The 22,588-nt window shown below is 45.7% G+C and overlaps 1 long non-coding RNA gene across 1 annotated transcript; it reads left to right on the forward strand.

The window, feature by feature from the left end:
- Nucleotides 1-2,502: 2,502 nt before the first annotated feature.
- Nucleotides 2,503-22,501, forward strand: LOC125341898. Its single transcript, XR_007209103.1, has 3 exons — nucleotides 2,503-2,513; nucleotides 20,117-20,123; nucleotides 22,358-22,501. It is a non-coding gene; the product is annotated as an uncharacterized LOC125341898 (long non-coding RNA).
- The last annotated feature ends 87 nt before the right edge of the window (nucleotides 22,502-22,588 follow it).

The raw sequence follows: 22,588 nt of genomic DNA on the forward strand, positions 1-22,588 counted from the left end.
CAGGACAGAAACACAAAGGAGTATACATTTATTATATGAAGAATCTTTTACACTACCACTGGAAAATAAACATAAATCTTTCACTTATTACCATAGAATAAATATGTTTGGTACTGGGGCTTGGACTCCGGGCACTGTGTGGTCATTTGGCTTTTAACTCATAGCTGGTACTCTACCTCTTGAGCCACAGCTCCAGTCCAGCTTCTTTGCTGGTTAATTGGAGATAGAATCTTCTAGGCTTTTCTTCCTGGGCTGGCTTAGTATTTGGTTGTCAAATCTCAGCCTCCTGAGTAACTAGCATGACAGACATGAGCCAACAAGACTCTTGAAATGCTGGGAGATTCTCTGGAGACTCAGCTTATAAGAAAAGCTGATTTAAAAGATGAGGCCTAGAGTCAGATTCCAACTCTGCTACTCAGCAGCGTTAGGAATTTGAGCAAGTTTGTTAGCCAGTTTTCCAAGAGTCTCAGTGTTCACTTCTATGACATTGGGATCACGCAGGATTGTGGCAAGGTTTACATAAGGTGGAAAGCTCTTACAACACCCAAGTGTTAAGCCGCTTTAATTTGCCTGTAGGAAGTGGTTTGGTCTGATGAGTTAGTGACATCTCTGTCACAAGAAAGCACTGATGGGGATGTCAGAGGCCTAGAAAGGGGGTTGGCTTCTCTTTCTGGAACAGGCAAGGGCAGAGATGGGAACCAGCTTGTGTAGAGTGAAAATGGAGGATGTCGCTATCCATGAGAGCGCACTTTCCTTCTGGATGCTTCCAGGGCCAGGCGCAGAGCCCAGGTGCTCTGTCTATACCCACCCATGAGTAACTCTAGAGGTGAGGGGATGGATGGGGCTGAGAAAGGTGGGGAGAGCCACAGAAGGGCTGACAAGAGATCAAGGCACAGCACGTGCATAAATGAACGTGCAACACCAAAACCCCTTTGTGCAATTACTTAAAATACAAAAATAAAATTTAAAAAAATGTAACTTAACTCTGGGAAAGGGACAGCAGGGGATGGGAGGGAAGGGGGTTTATCCACCACCCACCAAGAGGCAGGCACTGTTCATTCTGGTGGGAACATGAAGTATCATTTGAATTCATTATCAATTCAGGAACTCAGAAATTATGGGGACAAAGATATCATTAAAAAAAAAAAAACCATGGCTTGCAGTGCAGCTCAGTGGTGGAGTGTTTGCCTAGCATGTATGAAAGCCTGGGTTCAATTCCTTAATGCCACATGCACAGAAAAAGTTGGAAGTGGCGCTGTGGCTCAACTGGTATGCTAGCCTTGAGTAAAAGAAGCTCAGGAATAGTGCCCAGGCCTTGAGTTCGAGCCCCAGGACTAGCAAAACAAAAACAAACAATTTTTAAAAAGAAAAAAATGTCCTATTTTGTAAATGTCATAATGAAAGATCGTTATACAATTATGCTATAGAAGTTGAATTTAAAAAAATACCATGATGTCCTCCTATAGCGCTCCCTATAACCCTTTGAGTTATGTTATCTGGATATATCCTTATACAAAAAATCTGGGAGTCAAGTAAGCCAAGCCAGCATTGTTTCCATGTATAGGGAGCTGGAGTGTGTGTGTGTGTGTGTGTGTGTGTGTGTGTGTGTGTGTGTGTGTGTGTGTGTGTGTGTGTACTGAGCCTGGGTGCTGTCCATTAGCATTTCTGCTGGAGACTGGCTCTCTACCACTTGAGCCACACCTCTACTTCCAGCCTTTTGGTGGTTAATTGGAGATAGGAGTCTCATGGACTTTCCTGTCTGGGCTGGCTTCAAACCATGATCCTCAGATCTCAACCTCCTGAGCAGCTAGGATGACAGACATGAGGTACCTGTAATCCTGTAACCCAACTCTTGTTAGAAGGCAACTGGAGTCTGTGGGTCTGTCTCCAAGGTTTCTAGATGCTCTATCACACTCTTTTTGTCCTTCTGCACACTAGTCTTCACGCTCACGAATCTGCTTTTCAATTGTGTATCTCACACACTCTTTATCAGTGGAGTATTTTTACCAACTATCCTAACATGAAGAACAGCAGAAAAACCTGAAAAGAGATCACAGCGCTCAAAATAAGTGCAGGGACTTGCCATGTTCTTGGGAGGGGAGAATACACAGCAACATAAAATTGACAATGTGTAAGTTCACCTACAAATCCAAGCAACTCTAACAAAACCTCAAGAGAATGGATTTTAATAGACACACCATCTAAAGTTAATTGGGGGTGTATTTTAAGATGGCAGGCTTTTATCTGCTCGCCTGCCTGAGGTGCCAGTCATTAGAAAGGAAGGGAGCTACCAAAAACAAAAAGGTAGAAATGCATAAAAGGCAGAGAGAATAAAGAAAAAGATAGCAGACAAGAGGATCTGACATAATCCTGAAAGACGGGATGGGATGAAGGACAGGGGCACCATGAGCGGAGGAGGCAATGATCTAAGTCCTCTGGAGAAGGTTACAGTGACAAGTTTTGCTCTGTCACTCTGGTGGACATCAAAGGTCCTCCAGGCTAGGAGACTCTGAGTGCCAGGGGAGGGGCTGGGTTGATGTGAGGGGCCAAAGCTAGGCATTGTCAGACATCTGCTGATGAAGGGATCACATCTCTCCATCATGTCACAGGTTCTGACTACTAGTCTACAGTTTAACTGGGTTACCCAGATGGGGACAAGCCAGAGGTGACATGTGAAAATCTGTAGAAGCTACCTCTGCATATGAAAGACTTAGGGAGAAGCAGAAGATTCTTTCTGGACAAATCAGATGACTCTAAAGAAAAAGCTTCTAGGCCCACGGTTTGCATTTATAAGCTCTGGCTCAGCAGCCAGAAGGGGGAAGTCCACAGGTTCTGACCATGCACTCGCAGCCTCCAAATCATCTTGTAAAGTCTTAAAAGATGAGACATAAACTGAGGGTCCAGGTTTTCCCTACATGATGAAGAAAAATCAATGCAGAAAAGAAAAGGAGTTGGGTATCAGTGGCTCACACCTGTAATCCTAGTTACTCAGGAGGCTGAGATCTGAGGATCACGGTTCAAAGCCAGCCCAGGCAGGAAACTCCATGAGATTCTTATCTCCAATGAACCACCAGAAAACTGGAAGTGGAGCTGTGGCTCAAATGGTAGAACGCTAGCCTTGAGCTGAAGAGCTCGAGGACAGCTCCCAGGCCCAGAGTTCAAGCCCCATGACCAACAAAAAGAAAGCAAACAAGAAAGAAAGAAAGAAAGAAAGAAAGAAGAAAAGGAAAGGAAGGAAAAGAAACTAAACCAAACAAGAGACACTGGAAGAAATAAGAGGATCCAAGATTTTTCAAATCTATAAGTCTTTGAGAAATAAAATTCTGTATCCTATTACCATATAGAAAAGGTTAAATCAAGAATAAGGAATAGAATTTTTCTTATTAAAATTGAAAAAGGGGGCCAGGCACTGGTCGTTCCTGCTTGTAATCCTAGCTATTCAGTAGACTGAGATATGAGGACCTGAGGATCATGGTTCAATATCAGCAATACCAGTCAAGAAAGTCCACGAGACTCTCATCTCCATTAACCACCCAAATCCACAAGTAGAGCTATAACCCAAAATGGTAGAGTGCTAGCCATGAGCACAAAGTTCAGGGGTAGAACCCAGGCCCTGAGTTCAAGCCCCAGGCACAAAAAAAAAGAAAGAGAGAGAGAGAGAGAGGAAAGGAGGGGGGCTAAGAATGAAGTTGAAGGACTCTTCTAGGAGATAGCACAAAATCGAAAGAAACTGCACTAAAAATTGGAAAAGAATAGATTGATATTAAGGAGAAAAAGGATCGAAGAACAACATATCCAACCAAAATGATCTAGAAAGAGAAGAGAGAGGATGGAAGGAGGGGGGGAGCGGGAGAGTGACAGAGAATGGTATGTGCTCAGAGGGGAGGAAGTCTGAAAGTAATATGGCCATAAAAATTCCTCAGCTCTAAAAATAAAAGTCTCCAGATTGAAAGTGTCCCTTTATGCCTAGAAAGATGCATGGCAGGGCCTGGGAATATGGCCTAGTGGCAAGAGTGCTTGCCTCATATATATGAAGCCCTGGGTTCAATTCCCCAGCATAAATAGAAAAGGCCAGAGGTAGTGCTATGGCTCAAGTGGTAGAGTGCTAGCCTTGAGCAAAAAGAAGCCAGGGACAGTGCTCAGGCCCTGAGTCCAAGGCCCAGGACTGGCAAAAATAAAGTGGGGGAGGTGGCTGGGAATATGGCCTGTGGCAAGAGTGCTTGCCTCGTATACATGAAGCAATGGGTTCGATTCCTCAGCACCATATATATATAGAAAGCGGCCAGAGGTGGCACTGTGGCTCAAGTGGCAGAGGGCTAGCTTTGAGCAAAAAGAAGCCAGGGACAGTGCTCAGGCCTTGAGTCCAAGGCCCAGGACTAGCCAAAAAAAAAAAAAAAAAAAAAAAAAAAAAAAGGAAGGAAAGACGCATGGCAGGAAGCTCATCCACACCCCAAACTTGGAAGGCTTAAGGATGCAGCGGCAAAGCAGCTTCTGCTCTGATGAAGGAGAGATCCTCACAGTGCAGAGCTGTGGCCTTTGGCAGCTCCACTGGGCAAAAACTGGAAACAGGTGCTTGCCAGGTAGAGAGAGTCTGAGATATAGCCACACTGCAAGGTGAGATGCTTAGCAGAACTTCCCAAACCTATCCTCACATGTCAGTCACTGCAGAGCAGAGCTGCAGGCCAGGCCAAGGAGCAGAACCGTCACAGGCTGTGGCCGCAGGAGACAGGGCTCGCTGTGAGATGTTAAGGCCATGGGCCCGTGTATTGGGGTACCACTGCTGTGAACTGGGAGTTTTCAGGGTCCCCTGGATGGAACATTAGTGAAGGTGGTCCCAGAATGCCCAAGCACTTTAAACCTCCCTATGGAGACAGGCTCAAAATTCTTTCTAGAATGAAGACTTCAATGGGAGTTCTCTGTGAGAACGAAGGGTTTGAGAAGACAAGATAGCTACAGAGAGAGGTAGCAGGGGACATGTCTGCACTTGGGGGTGTGGAGGCTGGAAGATTGCTAGCTAGAGACCAGCCTCCACTACAACAAGTCCTTGTCACAAGAAACAAGTGATTCCAACTCAACAAAGCTGGGCATGGCGGTTCACACTTGCCATCTCAGTTATGTGGAAGTTGTAAGTAGGAGGACCACAGTCCAGGATAGTTTGGGGAAAAACACAGTAGACACTGCCTAAAAAAAAGTAACTAAAAAGCAAAAGGCAAGTGGAGGTGTGGCTCAAATGGGACAGGCAGCCCTGAATTTAAACCTGATCCTGCCAAAAAAAAAAAAAACCCCAAAGATTCAATGTGTATTATCCACATCCAAGTAAAATAAAGTTTATGAGGAGATAAGTTCTTTCTACTATTCTGTTATTATAGATATTAGTATATTTGGGGTGAGGGAGGTATGAGGGACAAGGTAACAAACAGTACAAGAAATGTATCCGATGCCTAACGTATGAAACTGTAACCTCTCTGTACATCAGTTTTATAATAAAAACTTAAAAAAAAAAAAAGAAACAAGCGATTCCAGGCTGTGAAAGCAACAGGCAGAAGCTGCGCACTAATAACAGGAGTCGTGGAGCTGTCATCAGCAACAGTCTGGGAGTGGTGCATTCACCACCAAAGTCCGCCTGACCCACTGGGTTCTGCAGAGTCTCCTGTAGGGGACGTTGCGTCTCTTAATTCAGGTGGCATTATAGGGGGATCGCTGTCCCTTTCTGGTCATGATTGCTGTCCTCTGTTCACTAGGAGTCCAAATGGCATTCAAGACCAACTTTCCTTAGGACTCCATGCTAAAAGTCTGTCACACAGGCCAGTTCACCCCACAAGGTTCTCGTTCCATAGCAGGAGCCTCAGATATCAGAGGAGGAAAACTATTTTAGCAGACTGACCCAAGCAATTAGAATATGCCACCAAACCTCTGGTCCAGCTACAAATTCTATTGAGGATTGCAAAGCCAGAACCAAAGTAAGACTGTTACACATGGGTGTGAACAGCCACACCCAAAGGATACTGAGTAAGGAAGGAAGGGAGGAAATCAGCCTTTAAACCCCTCATGCACCACCACCCCCACACACACACCAAGGAATAGGCCCAGGTGCCCAGATGGCCTAGATATTGCTTATCATGTTTTTCTTTCTTTCTTTTTGACTGCTTTCATAGCTTCCTGGCACCTGAGCGAGTTTTGCCTATGAGATTAGGGCTCTATCAGGGCTCTGGGTGGCCCCACAGCCTGTGAGTTGGGGTGTTCAAGTCAAGCCACCACTCCGTTTGTGCCAGGTTTTAAACAGTGCACTGCTAGCCAGAGTGGCACACGCCGTCGGAGGGCGTGAGGCATTCTGACTCGCCCCATATGGCTACAGCTATAAGGAGTTTGTCATTTGCTATATCGAGCCGAGTTAGAAAAATTTAAACCTGAGTTCTAATTCTAGCTTTTCCTCTAAATAGCTCCCTTCTACACTCTAGGGCTCCGTATGCTCAGCTGGGAGACGCCAGGCTTGGCCCAGGGAGCTACGAGCATTCCTCCTCTCGGCATTCGGTGGGGGCACGCTGCTGCTGCTGCTGTTGCTGCTGGCTATTGCCTGGCAGTCGTGCTTAGAAAAATGTACTTTCTGGGCTAACAGCTGGGACAGAGGGCTGACAGCTGGAACAGAGGGGGTGAAAGCTGGGACAGAGGGGCTGACAGCTGGGACAGAGGGGGAGACAGCTGGGACAGAGGAGATGACAGCTGGGACAGAGGGCTGACAGCTGGGACAGAGGAGGTTACAGAAGGGACAGAGGGGCTGACAGCTGGGACAGAGGGGGGTGACAGCTGGGACAGAAGAGGTGACAGCTGGGATGGGGACAGCTGGGACAGAGGGGGTGACAGCTGGGACAGAGGGCTGACATCTGGGACAGGGGAGCTAACAGCTGGAACAGAGGGGGTGACAGCTGGGACAGAAGAGGAGACAGCTGGGATGGGGGACAGCTGGGACAGAGGGGGTGACAGCTGGGATAGAGGGGGTGACAGCTGGAACAGAAGGGGTGACAGCTGGGACAGAGAGGTGACAGCTGGGACAGGGGAGCTAACAGCTGGGACAGAGGGGGTGACAGCTGGGACAGAAGGGGTGACAGCTGGGACAGAGGGGGTGACAGCTGGAACAGAAGGGGTGACAGCTGGGACAGAGGGGGGTGACAACTAGGACAGAGGGGCTGACAGCTGGGACAGAGGGCTGACAGCTGGAACAGAAGGGGTGACAGCTGGGACAGAGGGGGTGACAGCTGGAACAGTAGGGGTCACAGCTGGGACAGAGGGGTGACAGCTGGGACAGGGGAGGTGACAGTTGGGACAGAGGGCTGGGACAGGGGAGCTGACAGCTGGGACAGAAGGGGTGACAGCTGGAACAGTAGGGGTGACAGCTGGGACAGAGGGCTGACAGCTGGGACAGGGGGGTGACAGCTGAGACAGAAGAGGTGACAGCTGGGACGGGGGAACAGCTGAGACAAAGGAGGTGACAGCTGGAACAGAAGGGGTGACAGCTGGGACAGAAGGGGTGACAGCTGGGACAAAGGGGGTGATAGCTGGGACAAAGGGGCTAACAGCTGGGACAGAGGGGTTGACAGCTGGGACAGAGGGCTATTTCGGAGCTGCTTTCTGCCTGGCAAGTCTGCGAGGCCCTTGTCGGAGTGGGGGAACAGCCAGAGGAACTTTGCTTCCCTGGCTGTTTTTCATCTTCACCCAGGAGGATCATCAGCACCGACAATGGCGCCTGTTTCAGCTTAGAGGGTCTCGAGAATAGTGGAGCCCTCAGACCCCAGGCAGTGGGTCTTCTCTGGGGTTCAAGAGGCAAGTGAGAGCCAGGGCCTGGTTATAAGCAAAGACCCTGGGGCAGAAACCCAGGCTTGGAAATGGGTTATTCTCCTCACATTCTTTATGAAAATGTTCAGACTTCCGCACAGTGGAGAACCCTCCTCGGTATCCCATTATCTACCCACCTGTGCCTCCATTTCCCATTACTCCGTCCTAATTCTGATGGGTTTTAAGTAAATTGCAGGCTGCAATAGGACTCCCTAAACACTTCATCATGCCTGTCATTTGCTAGTGCTCGATATTTGTTTATAGATTTCTCTAATGTTCCATCTACCCCCTACGAAAGGCACACCACACCAAGTGGACAGGGGCTACGTGCCTGTGTAAGGACAAGTTCCCAGGGACTTCTTTTCAAACAATCTCAGTGGAAACAGCAAAGGCAGTGGAGAGGTAAAGGGAGGATGTAAGAGAGGACAAAGCCCAGCTAAGCTCATCATGGCAGATCTCGGAAAATCCAGGAATTGAGGAATAAGAGGCCAAGGCCAGAGACTTTGATAGTGTTGACTACTATTGGTGGTAAAAGTACTAGAAGGAATTTACTTAAGAGGAAATTACATATTCTTCAATACTCAATTAATGGAAAGAGCCAAAGGTTCAGTTCGGATGGATACAATTGAAACAAACGAAAAAGTCATTTTGGCCCAGTATGGTGATACATGCCTGTGATCCTAGCACTTGAGAGGCTGAGACAGGAGGATCCTTAGTTTGAGGTCGACCTAAGCTCTATGGAAGGAGATTCCACCTCAAAAGACAAAACAAAAGTTACTTTCTTATTTAATCCAACATAGAGCTAAAACTGGCCTCCATCTCCCTATGATTACCCACACCCAAGTCCATCCTGGCCTCCCTCACTCAGGCCCTGGGTGCCCACTCTCATTCCAATGTCTCCACAGCAGCCAGAGGAGACTTCTAGAACACAAACAGGACAAGTTCACTCCCTTGCTTATATAAAATGCTGATCATGGCCTTGAACCTTTGCAACTTCCTAACTTTTCACTCTCCTCTTCGGTCTACTGAACTCAGGACATGAACAGCTGTTTGGCTTTCTGGTACCAGCCCCTGATTCGTGCTGTTTATTTGTGCTGCCTGGAGAACTTCCCTTGGGCTCCCAGATGTGCTCTCCTGCTTTTCTCTAAGACCTCAGAGCTCTCTGCTATGTCCCCTCCCAACTTAACTGGGTCCCCCTGCTTTCAAGGACCCTGCACTTCCGGTTCCCTTGCTACTTACATAGGCATGTTGGTGTTGCTTCTGTTGCTCTGTGCCCCTCACTCATCCAGAGTACCGTGATGACTGACTGCTTTTATTCATTGTCCTGTCTCCAATTCTAAGCAGAGGACTTGACACGCAGAGACAGACTCCCAATAAGCACTTGCAGAGTGAATGATAAACAGATGGGTTGCCATGAACACACTACTCCATGGATCTAGTTCTAATCAAATGCCTTGGGGCCCACTGGCTACACCCCTCTCCGACAAGGTATGCCTCCTCTTTGAAGGCACCAGTTTCCAGGCAGGATATGGCTATTCCTTTTTTCCCCTCATCAGATTTCAAATACCTCTAGGGACTGGGACCCATGTGCCCACCTTTTGTCTTCTCTATAACGGCTACCATGATGCCTTATATAGAGTCTAAAGAGTGTTTAAAGAAACAGCAAAACCAAGATGGTTGACTTGGCACATTGATCTTACCTTTCTATGTCTACACTGTTAAATTGCATCTTTGTATTACCAGTCTAGCAAAGGAGAATGGGATAAGGGCAGAGAGAAAAGTGGAAGGAAGGAAGGAAGGAAGGAAGGAAGGAAGGAAGGAAGGAAGGAAGGAAGGAAGGAATAGATGAAGGGAGAAGAAAGGAAAAGGGAAAACATGGAGGGGACAGGAAACAGAGGTAGTAAGAAATGGAATTACAACATTATGTTATGCTTAATGAGATGGATTTAAAGTTCTGGTTATTTAAAACGGGTTTCACTTTTTCTCTGCCTTTTTCTCTCTACTGTAACTTGCATTTAGTGACTTATGTTCAGAAGTTTCTTGCTAAAAGTTGCAGGGTCTAACGGTGGCAGGTGGCATTTTCCTGTCTCCTTTGGCCCGGGTATGTTCTCAGGATATGTCTCATGGACTTTTTTTCTTTCTTAAGTGGGTATGCTATTCTTATTCATTAACTGGTATCAGTGGTCAATCATTATCTATTCCATCTGATATAGACCGTAAGTAGACTTTCAACCTATATACCAAGAAATATTCAGATGAAATATGGCTGCCAAATGAAGTTGACATGTAAGTGGAGAATAGCTTAGAACTCTATTAATATAATCTGAGATAGATACACCTATTTGTAGATATGAGGAAAGGATGGATGCCTTTGGAGAGTAGGGGGCTATAGTCTTAAGGAAGGTAAATTTGTAGGAGGGGTGAGGGGAAAAAAAAGGCCTGCAGGGAAATGTCTACTTCTTGGAACAAGGATTGGAAATGTGGGCTCTAGAGCTCCCTCAACCAGAGATTAGTGTGAATGAGTTAAACTGAACTCCCACCCTGGCCCTTTATGTCCTAAGCCTGAATACTATCTTAGAGATTACTTCTAGCTCCTATTCTTCAAGAGACAAGGCACTTAGGTTAGTGTTCCATGCAAGCACCTCTTCTTCTTCTTTTTATTTTTTGCCAGTCCTGGGCCTTAAACTCAGGGCCTGAGTACTGTCTCTGCCACTTAAGCCAAAGCACCACTTCTGGCCGTTTTCTATATATGTGGTGCTGAGGAATCGAACCCAGGGCTTCATGTATATGAGGCAAGCACTCTTGCCACTAGGCCATATTCCCAGCCCCAGCACCTCTTCTAAAGTGCTCTAACATAAACGCAATCCTCTTGGCTCAGACCTGAGTGACAGAGAACCCTGCTTCCCAGACTAGAATCAATTTGTGGTCCTAGGATCTGCTGAGCTGTGTCACTTCCTCTCACTGATCTTAGTCTGTGCACTCCAATAATTCAGAATGAGAGATCTTTTTTGGCCAGGTGACAACTGTTTAAATACTTAAAGTCATCATCCTGGCCTTCGCCTTCCAACTTAAACCTATCCACTTCCTTTCACTGTGTAAGTCACATGTAGCCAACACAACACCTATTCTTCTTGCCTATGCTGGCCTCCCTCTGGCTAATCAGGATCTATTTTAAAAATGGGTCCCAAGGGTGAGGAGAGTAGCTTTAGTGGTAGAGTGCTTGCCTAGCATGCATGGAGCCCTGGGTTCAATTCCTCAGTACCACATAAACAGAAAAAGCCAGAAGTGGTGCTGTGGCTTAAGTGGTAGAGTGCTAGCCTTGAGCACAGAGAGGCTCAGGGACAGAGCCCATGCCCCAAATTCAAGCCCCAGATGGGCAAAAAAAAAAAAATGGGTCTCAAACCTCACATGGATCTGCTCATTGTGGTCTGCAGGTTGCTGGAAGAGTGACAAGTTTGTTTGTTTTTCCTAGTAAGTATGGGCTGATTGCACATGTTTAAAAATGCAGCACCAGGAAACTGGTTAGGTGGATGAACCTATTAAGACTCTAAGACACAGAGAAGAGATTTATTATCTCAAGGAAATGCAAATTTCACAGGCAGGTCTGGAATGGATATATTTAATTCAAATGATGCCAAGAAAGGCTTCATTTCCGTCTCCCACTTAGCAGTTGCAGGGAAGAACTTAACCACTTCAAACCTCAAGTTTCTGACCAAAATAGACAAGGAAAACCAAACATTTGTTTTATTGCAAGTGTTAATAAAGCTCAGTGAAAGGTTGGCTACTTCCAATGAACTACAATGTCCTCAAATTCCAAAACAGAGATGAGCGAAGTAGCCAGCCCAGCGGACTGTAGTGAAGACTGAGCAACATGAAGCTCAACACACATGCACTCAGGCCCTGGAAGGGCCAACAGGAAGGGCTCATTCTTTTCATGATGGTGCTGGCAGCACTAGTGGCACTAACCCTGTGTGGCTTCTGGCAAGTATGTGTGACAGAAGTCAAAGAGACCTGACCCAAGCTCTAGGTGTGTGGTGCTTTGCATCTGAGAGGAAGTCCAGAGGACATGACTATGAAATCAAGAGTCTCGTCATCTCTCTTCTGCCTTCACTCCTAGAAGGCAGGCCCCTCATGGTGTGGGATGGCCGCCACGACGCCATGCCAGCCAGTCCCCACAGGTGAGAAGCAAGGAAGAGAGCGTCCTTCCTTTTTTTTTTTTTTTAACAACAAAAAGGAAAATACTTTGTACCTGCAAACCTTCTGATCTTCTTTTGTTCCAGTCCTGAGGTTTGAACTCAGAACCTGGGTGCTGTCACTTGAGCTACAGCTCCTCTTCCAGCTTTTTACTGGTTAATTGGAGAGTCTCATGGACGTGCCTGCCCCAAGCTGGCTTCAAACCTCAATCCCCAGAGCTCAGCCTCCTGAGTAGCTAGGATGACAGGCTGAGCCACTGGTACCATCTTAAAAACATGGATTTTTTAAAATTCAGTGTGCATCCAGCATTAACCCCTTTTCTCCAAAGAAACCTACCTGGTGAGTCTGCCCTTCACCCCTGCATAGCAGAAGACATGAAAATGAAAATAAAGGCAGGGGTAGGAGAGGGGTATCCTAGTGGTCACTTTGTAACCATCACTGGATATAGTCCTGGCAATATTGCCATTCTCCAGATTTTTCAGGTGAGGAAACCTTGACCGAAGCTGTCAGTTTTCTATTGGGGTCACCCTAATTTCACACCTGGCCTATATTCTCTGGGGTTCAGGTTAATTTGCAAGATTGCCCTACATTTCCTTTCAGAGAGCGGCTATTTGAAGGCACTTTGTCACCAGGGCACAAACACCTTTTCTGCTAATTAAGGAAGACTGGAACGCAGGAACAAGCCGGGAGGGCAGCCTCTGAGTCACCCACTGGCTTCATCTGGCACAATGAGCCCTGGGGAGCCAAAGGCAGAGAGAAGATAAAAGTCAGGCTGCCTCCAAGCTGTTGGAAAACATTTGAAACATGGCTTCTGTCTGACCCAGAAATAAGTTTTCTATAACTGAAATATGTTCACTCATCAGAAAAAAAAGAAAACCCACACCTCTGTGCCTTTTTTTCTCTCCCCCAAAATGCCTGTGGTGTCACAACCAATCTCAGCTGGTGTAGCCTAGAACACCTCCTCCCCTTGGAAAGACCAAAGCTGTCTAATTTTAGGGTCTAACAGTTGGCATGCAATTTAAACTATATTTATTATGGGCCTCGGCGGATAATAATTTATTTGTGGCTAAATTAAGATCATTGCAACTACACACATGTTTCCACAGATTAGGAACTGGCGATAGTCAGGGTCTGTGGACTGCTGCCACTGGTTACAACTTGGGGCTCACTGCTCTCAAAAACATCACAAAGATCAGACATTGATTGCTTGCTCACTTTGCAGCGTTAGTCTATATTAGTGCTTTGTCCATACCTTAGCACTGGTAATGCTCGGAGCTTATGTGATCAATGGAAAGTATGAACAATAATAGTTTCTCATCCTAACAAGAAACGTTCCAGTGTTCATGTTCAGCCTGAGTATTTTTGGTTTGGTTTGCTTTGGGTTTCTTGCAGACTAGAATAGAGGAGAGTCCACCCAGGCTGGTTTATTTTCTGTCATGGCTTTTCTAGAATACAGTAGAGGAAAGCCTGCCTTATATTTAAATACTGACAAAAGAGAATTCAGTGAAGCGGCTTGAGGAAAGTTTCCATTGGCCCCTGGAGAACAGGGGGATAATGCCTGCCTAATTGGTCTGTCTTTAATTTCCTCTATCCTTGTCCCAATCTAGTCAGAGTAAATCCCCACCTCCAACACACTGACTTTATAAAAAAGCTTTAAAAAAAAAAAGACAACTAAAAGCACATGCTATAGCCAGCTTTATCTCAACATTGCAATGTGAGTGGTACTTTCTTGTTGAACTTTTTATGTTCTGGTGGAGGAAAAAAGCCAGAAACCTACAACTAGAATGTGGCGCTGATATTCATTTCTGTTGCATCCAAATCATGTCTATGCAGTTTGGGACAATCTGTCACTCGGTGGCCTTGTTTACATCTTTCTTCTTCTGCCTCTTGTCCTGTCCTACACAGGGCAAGCACACGAGGACAAACAAGGGCCTTCTGCGTGTTCTCTCTGGCACCCCTGAATCAGACCCTTTGCTTGGGAGGAAGTTGACAGCTGACCCCTGAGCATCCATCTTGAACACACACAGGCATCCTCAGCCCGGCTCCATTTTCCTTACCCCATGGTCTCACCCACGAGTGCATGACAGCACCCATGGGCTGACTGCTTTGCTTGTTTAGCAATGTCATGATTCAGTGTCTAGGTCACAACTTAACCACATTTTCATAAATAAAAAAACAAAAAACCAACCAAACAGGGCTGAGATTATGACCAAGCTGAGCTTCAGGATAAAAGGGGAGGAGTCACCTGGGGGCAAAACTGGAACAAAAATGTGTGGCCCTTCCAAGTTAAGTGTCTACACGAGCTGATATTTGCACAGGTGTTTGGAATTGGGCCACACCCTCCTTCCTCAGATCTATTTATGTGTACTGACCTAAATGGAGGCTGGGCTCCAACATGGACAGACAGGGCTGGCAGTCACCAGGGCTCTCATAGAAGCCAGGTTTTGGGTTCAGGGGACCTCTAACCAGGAGTTTACCATCGTGGAGCAGCCTGGCAGTCCCAGGAACAAGGCTTTCTGAATAGAGGAAAGTGGTTCTGGCTAAGGGGTATTTCAGTACCCCCAGACCCAACTGCCTGGGGAAGTATCTGTGTCCCAGGAAAAAAAAGTTCTCTGGGTTTCAGGACTAGTAAAGCTACCCCTAACCCAGGAATGTTCTAGAATGGAAATCTTCCACAGGGGTGGGGCTGCAGTGCTTCCGGTCTACCTTGCTTGATCCCTTCTTCCTACTCTCAGTCCTCTAACTCTGTGGTGCCCGCTCTGTAATGTGAACTGTGGGTCTGAACCATGTTGGCCTCTACACAAAATGTCTACCACTTGCTTGCTGTGGCCGGGGACTCTCCGGACAAGAGCTGAGGTTTCCAGACCCTGGGAAGTTTGCCCATCAGGCCTGAACAAAGCTGCTGTCTTGGGTCTGTTCAGCGCTGACCAAAAAAGCAGAGAGCCCACAGTCTCCAGCAGTGTAGGGAGGCCCTGGCCTTGTTGGGGTTCAGCTTTGGCCTTGAGGGGGAAGGGCAATGGAGAGCACTCCCTAGACGCCGCCCTTCCCCCAGCCCTAGGGGAATGCGGAAGCAGGCCACAATTCTCTGGGTCCGGAACCAGAAGAACTGGCTTTGCGAACAGACCCCCAACTCTCTAGCCAGCCCATGTGCTCCCCATTCTCGAGGGCTTTTTGCCCCTGGGGTGGTGCTAAACAAGTGACGTTAGCTCATGACGGGGTCCTATGACAAGCTCGCCAGCCTATCGCCAGCTCTCTGATCGATCACCCCTTCTCTCGTCGCCCCCTACTATATCAACTGCTAGCCACTCCCTTATTAAATCATATTTGCTCTTGAAGTGTCTCTGAGATCCGCGTACGCCTGGCTTTCTTCACGGGTAAGGAGGGAGGTAAAGCAATCTCGTACGGCCGCGTGCACCTGAGGTCTTTCCTGAGCCCCCCCACTCCACTCTGGCCTTACCTGCGGGTCGGGTGACCAGGGAAGAGGGTGAGAAAGGGAGCGAGTAGAGTAAAGTAGAGCCTGACTCCCCGCGCCAGGGGAGGCGACCCAAGCCCGGCATGGCCTGCCCAGGTTGCTTACTGTGGGAGGGGTAGAACACATGGAGAATGCACCTAAGGCCGGGCAGGCTGGCCAGTGCGGGCTGACCTAGGCTGTTACCATGTTCTGTGGTGAGATGGAGGGCGGACAGCAGCAGACCCTTCCTGTCCACACAAGGCCTGGGGAGTGGGGATCCCTCTGGCAGCTTGAGGGAATTAATTATTGTGTAGCATCACTGAGATTCCCTTCCCACCTCCCCAGTCAGAATGGCTGTCACTGTCATCTTCGTCAAGAACAAACAAGGGCTGGGAATATATGGCCTAGTGGCAAGAGTGCTTGCCTAGTATACATGAAGCCCTGGGTTCGATTCCCCAGCACTACCTATATAGAAAATGGCCAGAAGTGGTGCTGTGGCTCAAGTGGCAGAGTGCTAGCCTTGAGCAAAAAGAAGCCAGGGACAGTGCTCAGGCCCTGAGTTCAAGCCCCAGGACTGGCAAAAAAAAAAAAGAAAAAAGAAAACAAACAAAAAGTGATGGTGAGGATGTGGACATCAGTGTGGAGGTTTCTTAAAAAATGAAAAATCAAACTACCACAAATCCTGCTATGCCACTCCTGGGCACCCAAAGGAATGCAAAGCAGCACACAAGAGAAGAGACCCATTCAGTGTTTATAGTAGCACTAGTCACAATCGCTGAACTAAGAAAATGAGCCCCAATGGATATCAACTGATGAACACATAAAGCAAATGTGGTGTACTACTCAGCCATGCAGAAGAATGAGGTCTCGTCCTCTACAGGAGAATGAATGGAACCAGAGATCATCACATTAAAACAAAAATAAGCCAGATTCAGACCAACATCTCACAATATTTCTCATATGCAGAATCTAGTCCTTAAAAATGAACAGCACAAGCTAGGGACCAGTGTGACTTACACCTTTAATCCTAGATACTCAGGAGGCTGAGATCTCAGGATTGAGGTTCAAAGTCAGCCTGGGCAGGAAATATGAGACTCTTATCTCCAATAATTGGCTGGTGAAAGATCAGAAGCCAAAAGTCCCTGAGACTCTCATCTTCAATGAACCAGCAAAGCATCAGAGGTGGAGCTGTGGCTCAAGTGGTAGAGCACCAGCCTTGAATGAAAAAGCTGAGAAAGAACACCAAGGCTTGAGTTCAAGCCCCAAGATGAGCATGCACAGAGAGAAGAAAAGAATGAATGACAGCAATGTAAAATAGCTTCTGTTTGGTGAATGGGCACCAGCAGAAAGAGGGAAGGGAATAGAGAGGATGGGGGTTAGCCCAATCAAAGTTTCCCATGCTCATACATGAAAATTTGCTGAAATTATTCTGAGAAAATGAGTTAGGAAGAGAATATAGGAGATGAATCTGATCAAGGCACACTGAATGGATATATGGAAACATCATATTGAAACCCATTGGTTACAACTAATATATGCTAAAAAAAAAAAAAGGGAAAAAATATCATTGGAGGCAACTGGCTGAAATGCCAAGTAAGTTCACTGTTTTATCTCAGAGACCCTCCTCCAACCATGACTGGATAAAGTGGTCTCAGCCACAGGAGACATTCCTATTTTATCTAGAATATTGCTTCCAGTTTACCTTGCCTTTGTCAACTTGAAGCTCACCCTGCCCCCACCCACCCACCCTTCTACATGAATTTGGTTGAATAAGTTAATGATCTTTGGACTCCTCCTGTCTTTTATATCATTTACAACCTAACAGGTCACCTTTTTCTTCAATGGCTTTGTTTGCCTTCTACATCTCAGTGACTGTCTTTCCTCCTTTCAACCACGAAAGCATGCTGGAAGCAGTAAGTTTGTTTTGTCCATAGCACAACACCAGAGGTGTTAAGGAACAGTGGAGAAAGAAGAGCTCAGTGCTCGTTCCTTCTCCATCTTACACACACACACACACACACACACGTTATTTTAAGCCGAAAATAAAGAAGATTTACAGAAATCAGAGCAGCCTTGTTTTGAGGGAACTGCAACAGAGCAAATGGTGTTCCTTCAGGAAAGTCATAGAACTGACATCGCATCCAACAGATGCTTCACAGTCACCTCAAACGGGGGTGTACCTACACATTCAGCACAAGCTGTCCTGCCATTCTTTTGTTTAAGCACAGTTTTTATGAAAATCAGGACTTTTTATAAACATAGAAACATCACCTGTACTCAACTAAGATTCTCCATTTGCAAGCAACAGAAACCAGCATAAGCCACCTCAGCAGAAGAGTTGTTTCAGTAAATCAGAGCTTGTCGGCTACAGGCCTGACCTGCATGCCTTCCTCCCACTTGCTTTTCCTGCCTCTCAGAGCCCTGCACAGGTCCAGGAACCCATCACCCCTCCTATACTGCTTGCCCTTTATGCCTCACGCCGCACGAACATAAACTGCAGCTCCGCATGAACGTAAACTGCAGCTGCCTGAATGAAAGTCCCTCTTTCCTGGGGAGACATGCTCCCTCAGGAGACTGTGTGCTGACAGCCTCTGAAACGCTGCCTAGTACACAGTACATTCTCAACAAAGTCTTGTTGAACACACTTTGTCACTTCTGAATGCAGTGTTTATCCTTCTAAGCTTCTTCTGAAGAGTCAATTATCACACAGAAAGTTGATGTGAGTACTGACACATGGAGGTGAAAATCTACAATATGCTGGCCTATGCCTATAATTCTAGCTCACGCCTATTTATCCCAGCTACTCGGGAGGCAGAGATCTGAAGATCACGGTGCAAAGCCAGCCTGGGCAGACAAATCCAAGATACTCTTAGCTCCAAGTAATCACCAAAAAGCCAGCTCAAGGGCTGGGATGTAGGTCAGTGGCAAAGCGCTTGCCTAGCAAGTGCAATGGCTTGGATTTTTTTTTTATTTTTATTTATTTATTTATTTATATATATATTTTTTGCCAGTCCTGGGGCTTCAACTCAGGGTCTGAGCACTGTCCCTGGCTTCTTTTTGCTCAAGGCTAGCACTCTGCCACTTGAGCCACAGCGCCACTTCTGGCCATTTTCTGTATATGTGGTGCTGGGGAATCGAACCCAGGGCCTCATGTATATGAGGCAGGCACTCTTGCCACTAGGCCATATCCCCAGCCCTGGCTTGGATTTGATACCCAGTACAAAAAAAAAAAAAAAAAAAAAGCCAGCTCAAGTGGTAGAGTACCAGCATTGAATGAAAAAGCTAGAGGACAACACCCAGAGTCACAAGTTTAAGCCCCAGCCCCAATACACATGCATGCGTGTATGCACACACACACACACACACACACACACACACACACACACAAAGTCAACCATATGAGGTGGCATAACAGGAACAGAATTGGAATCATGCCATCTCAGGTGGCCTCCTTCCTACATAGCACCAGATGGCTGTCAACAGCAACCACCTCCCCATATTGTGCATGTCTTGGCCAGAGGCCTGGTCACCTGATTGAGTCTTAAAGGACTAGCAGTGGTGAACAAGCACCTGCTTCTTAGCAAATACAGGCACCCAGCAACTGAGGCCTTCCTAAGCGTCCAGGTCTGCATCTGGGTGCAACGGACTTGGCCCCTCTCCTTTGACATCCCCCTGGCACCAGTGCTTTGCCTCTGGCCTGGCTTGGTGGATGTAGTGGCCGGCCCTGCACAGGGGTTGGGAAAGCACAAGGTTTGGAGCACCAATGATCCTAGCATGGTTTCTGATCAGCTATTCTGTCCTCTCATCTACAGAACAGAAGGAAAATACCTCCTTTCCCCATGGTGGCCTGGCTGCTGGACCCTGTGCTCTGGTCAGAGAGGCACAGACTTACTTGCAAGTGCAAGGGACACACACTTAGTGGTTAGAATGCTCATACTTCAAACGCTGTAGTTGCTTCCTTTGAACCATCAAATACAGATGATGACTGGGCACATCTTGTACACTTTGAGGGCAGCAGGCCTAGCTTTTTCAGGTTTGTTGTCTGAGCCTTGCACAACTGGAGGAACTATATCTAATCATTTGAAGACACCACTGCCTTCAAAGTGCTGTGTTCTCCTACCACTAAAAGGACAAGCTGCTTTCCAAATGATCAAGAACCTGTTCCTTAGCTACACCCTTCCCACAGGCAGCAAGAGACAGAATCTACTTCCCTCTGGGTGTCTGCGGTCAGCTCACAGGGCTCAACACATGGCCAGTATTCCCACAGACATGCAGTGAGAAACCCAACCCCCACCTTGGAGAGACCCTTCAAAGTAAAGTTTTCAAGACGTTCCACACAGATCTCATCCAGGGCATGCTATTTCAGGACTTATTCTAAATATTACACAATTTTTAAGGTATTAGGGTCTCATGACCGGGCTTGGCATGATTCAAAATTCTGAAATCTTTTCTAAGAGCTCTTTCCGTCTTTAAAGAAAGTATGTCAACTTTCTTGTTTCAAAAACCAGCAGTTCTTTTCAGTTTTATAATCTAGAATTCAGAAAATAAGACATTCAACTTTTGGGGTTTTTTTTTTTTTTGCTGGTCCTGGAGCTTGAACTCAAGGCCTGGGCACTGTTCTTGAACCTCTTTGGCCTCAAGGCTAGTAGTGGTGCTCTACCACTTGAGCCACAGCTCTACTTCCAGCTTTTTCTGGGTAATTTAGTGGAGATTAAGGGTCACAGGACACTTTCCTGCCCTGGCTGGCTTCAAAGCACGGTCCCTCAGATCTCAGACTCCTGAGTAGCTAGGATTACAGGCATAAGCCACCAACAGCTGGCAAAGTTTTTGGTTATGTATAAAATAATATCATTGTAGATATAAAGTTCATGTAAAGGTTTAAAGCCAAATAAATCTAGTGTTGAATTTTAATGACCTATTTTTTCCACCAAAGAAAATAACCTACTATATTTATTAGGAAAATATATTCTGGCTACTCAATGTAGCCTTACAGTGGTTTTTTTTTTAGGGAGGACGTTAAATGTTTATTAAACCAGGCCTTTAAACTCTATATCCACCTGCAGACTGTAAACAATTACAGTATACATGTAAGTAAAAATGAGCAAATTAGTGGAAAACAAAGTTTTATAAATCTCGAGAGACATATTCTCATTAACTATGAAATTGTAGCTTAGAAAAGTTACCTAGCTCAAGGGGTTGGAGGCATGGCTCAGATGGCAAAGCACCAGCTAGTAAGCTGGTATTGACAGTCAATAGAAACCCGTGCACTTAAGTAATGGATCAATCTCTGATACTCTGTTAGTTTTCTCTTCCAAAACAAAGCATGTTTGTGGTGAGTTCTCAACATTTATTAAATCTAATTGAATGAATAAGTAAAAGGCACACATGTAACTTTTTTTTTTTGCTGGTAATAGGCTTAAACTCAGGGTCTGGGCACTGTCCCTGAGCCTCTATGCTCAAGGCTAGCACTGTAGAACTTGAGCCACAGTGCCACTTCCATCTTTTTCAGAGTAGTTTACTGGAGAGTAGAGTCATGGACTTTCCTGCTCGGACTGGCTTCGAATCACAATCCTCAGATCTCAGCCTCCTGAATAGCTAGGATTACAGGTGTGAGCCACCAGCTCCCAGTTAAATCAGATTTTTTTTTTACACTAGAATTACAAATACTCTCTTAAAGCCTATTTGGCTGCACATTTTCAAGTATGTAACTTTTTTTTTAAAAGAGTCAAAAAGTTCACTATCAAAATTATATTGATCAAGTTCACAGAAATAGAGGGACAAAGGGTGAACAAATGCATCACTGGTACTCATTGGACACTAGGTGGAAAATGAACTAAACAGCATATGGGGGGAGGGATGGGAGGAAAAAAATAGGCGAGGGAAGGGGCAACACTGACCAAAAAGAAATATACTAATTACCTGACTTCTATAACTGTAACTCCTCTGCACATCACCTTTATAGTAACAATTAAAAAATAAAAAGAAATGCAAAAAATAAGTTAACATACACTTAAATTTGATGCAAATTCGCTTTTATTAAACCTTACAATGAATGTTGTGGCATATCACTTTCCACTGTGTGACAATTTCTTGGCTGGCATCTGAATACAGTACTTCTTGAAACACACACAATGGGAACTGACAACAGGGAGAGAAACTAGGTGCTCAAGTGATACATGAGGGAAAAGGAAAAAAAGACAGAGAGAAAAAGATGAATGCCAATTAAAGTTCCTTAGTATCTAGCTCCAAAATTGTTAGTGTTGTTGTTACTGCATGTAAGAATGTGGTATTACCTTATCTAGCCCATGCAATTCTGAGAAAACAAGTTACAAGGGCTATTCTGCCTATCAATTCAGCCTAGAGTTTTGTTAATTTTGAAGAGCTACTTTTCCAAGTACACCCTAAACAATATCCCCAAGTAACAGTAAGTGGGAGTTTCTAGAATATTACAAGTTAAGATAAAAGGGCGAAATTATCTTTGCTGATTTGGGTTTACTTTGGGCAGATGTAAAGGTAAGAAAAATGACCATGTTTAAGTCTATAATCCATGTCTTTAGAAAGCAGACTAGCATCTAAATGGAATGGCCTATTTCTTTAACAGAAGTGATCAAGACCACAGAACACATAAAATTCAGAAGAGGGCCAGATGTGACTTTTTTTTTTTTTTAGAAATGCAATCAAAATATACACATTAATCCTAGCCAATACTACCATGCTAGGATGAACGGTTTGATTCAAATGAGTATAATTAGCTCATCTAATTTACTCATCTTTGGCTTCTAAAAACATAAATTGAAGTGTCTCACAATTGAGAAAACTTTCCAAGGAAAGACTGAAGAACATCCGGTGTCACATTTATTACTCAACTTCCTCTAATATAAGCCATGGGTGATTCTGATTTTCCATGTGCTCCCAATGGCATTTGTGGAGAGAGCAAGCAGCAGGGAGAACCACATTCCAATGGAGGTACAGCACTGCAGGTATCAGGCTGAGCACTAGCCCTTCTGATTCTATGTTGAGTGGTAGAAAAATGCTAGGAAGAGAAATCCTTATTGTACGTTCTAGAATTGCAAGGTTCAAGTTTCCCTGTGGACAGATAAGCTGTGCCTTCCT

The sequence above is a fragment of the Perognathus longimembris genome, chromosome 25 (genome assembly GCF_023159225.1).
Source record: "Perognathus longimembris pacificus isolate PPM17 chromosome 25, ASM2315922v1, whole genome shotgun sequence".
NCBI classification, from domain to species: domain Eukaryota; kingdom Metazoa; phylum Chordata; class Mammalia; order Rodentia; family Heteromyidae; genus Perognathus; species Perognathus longimembris.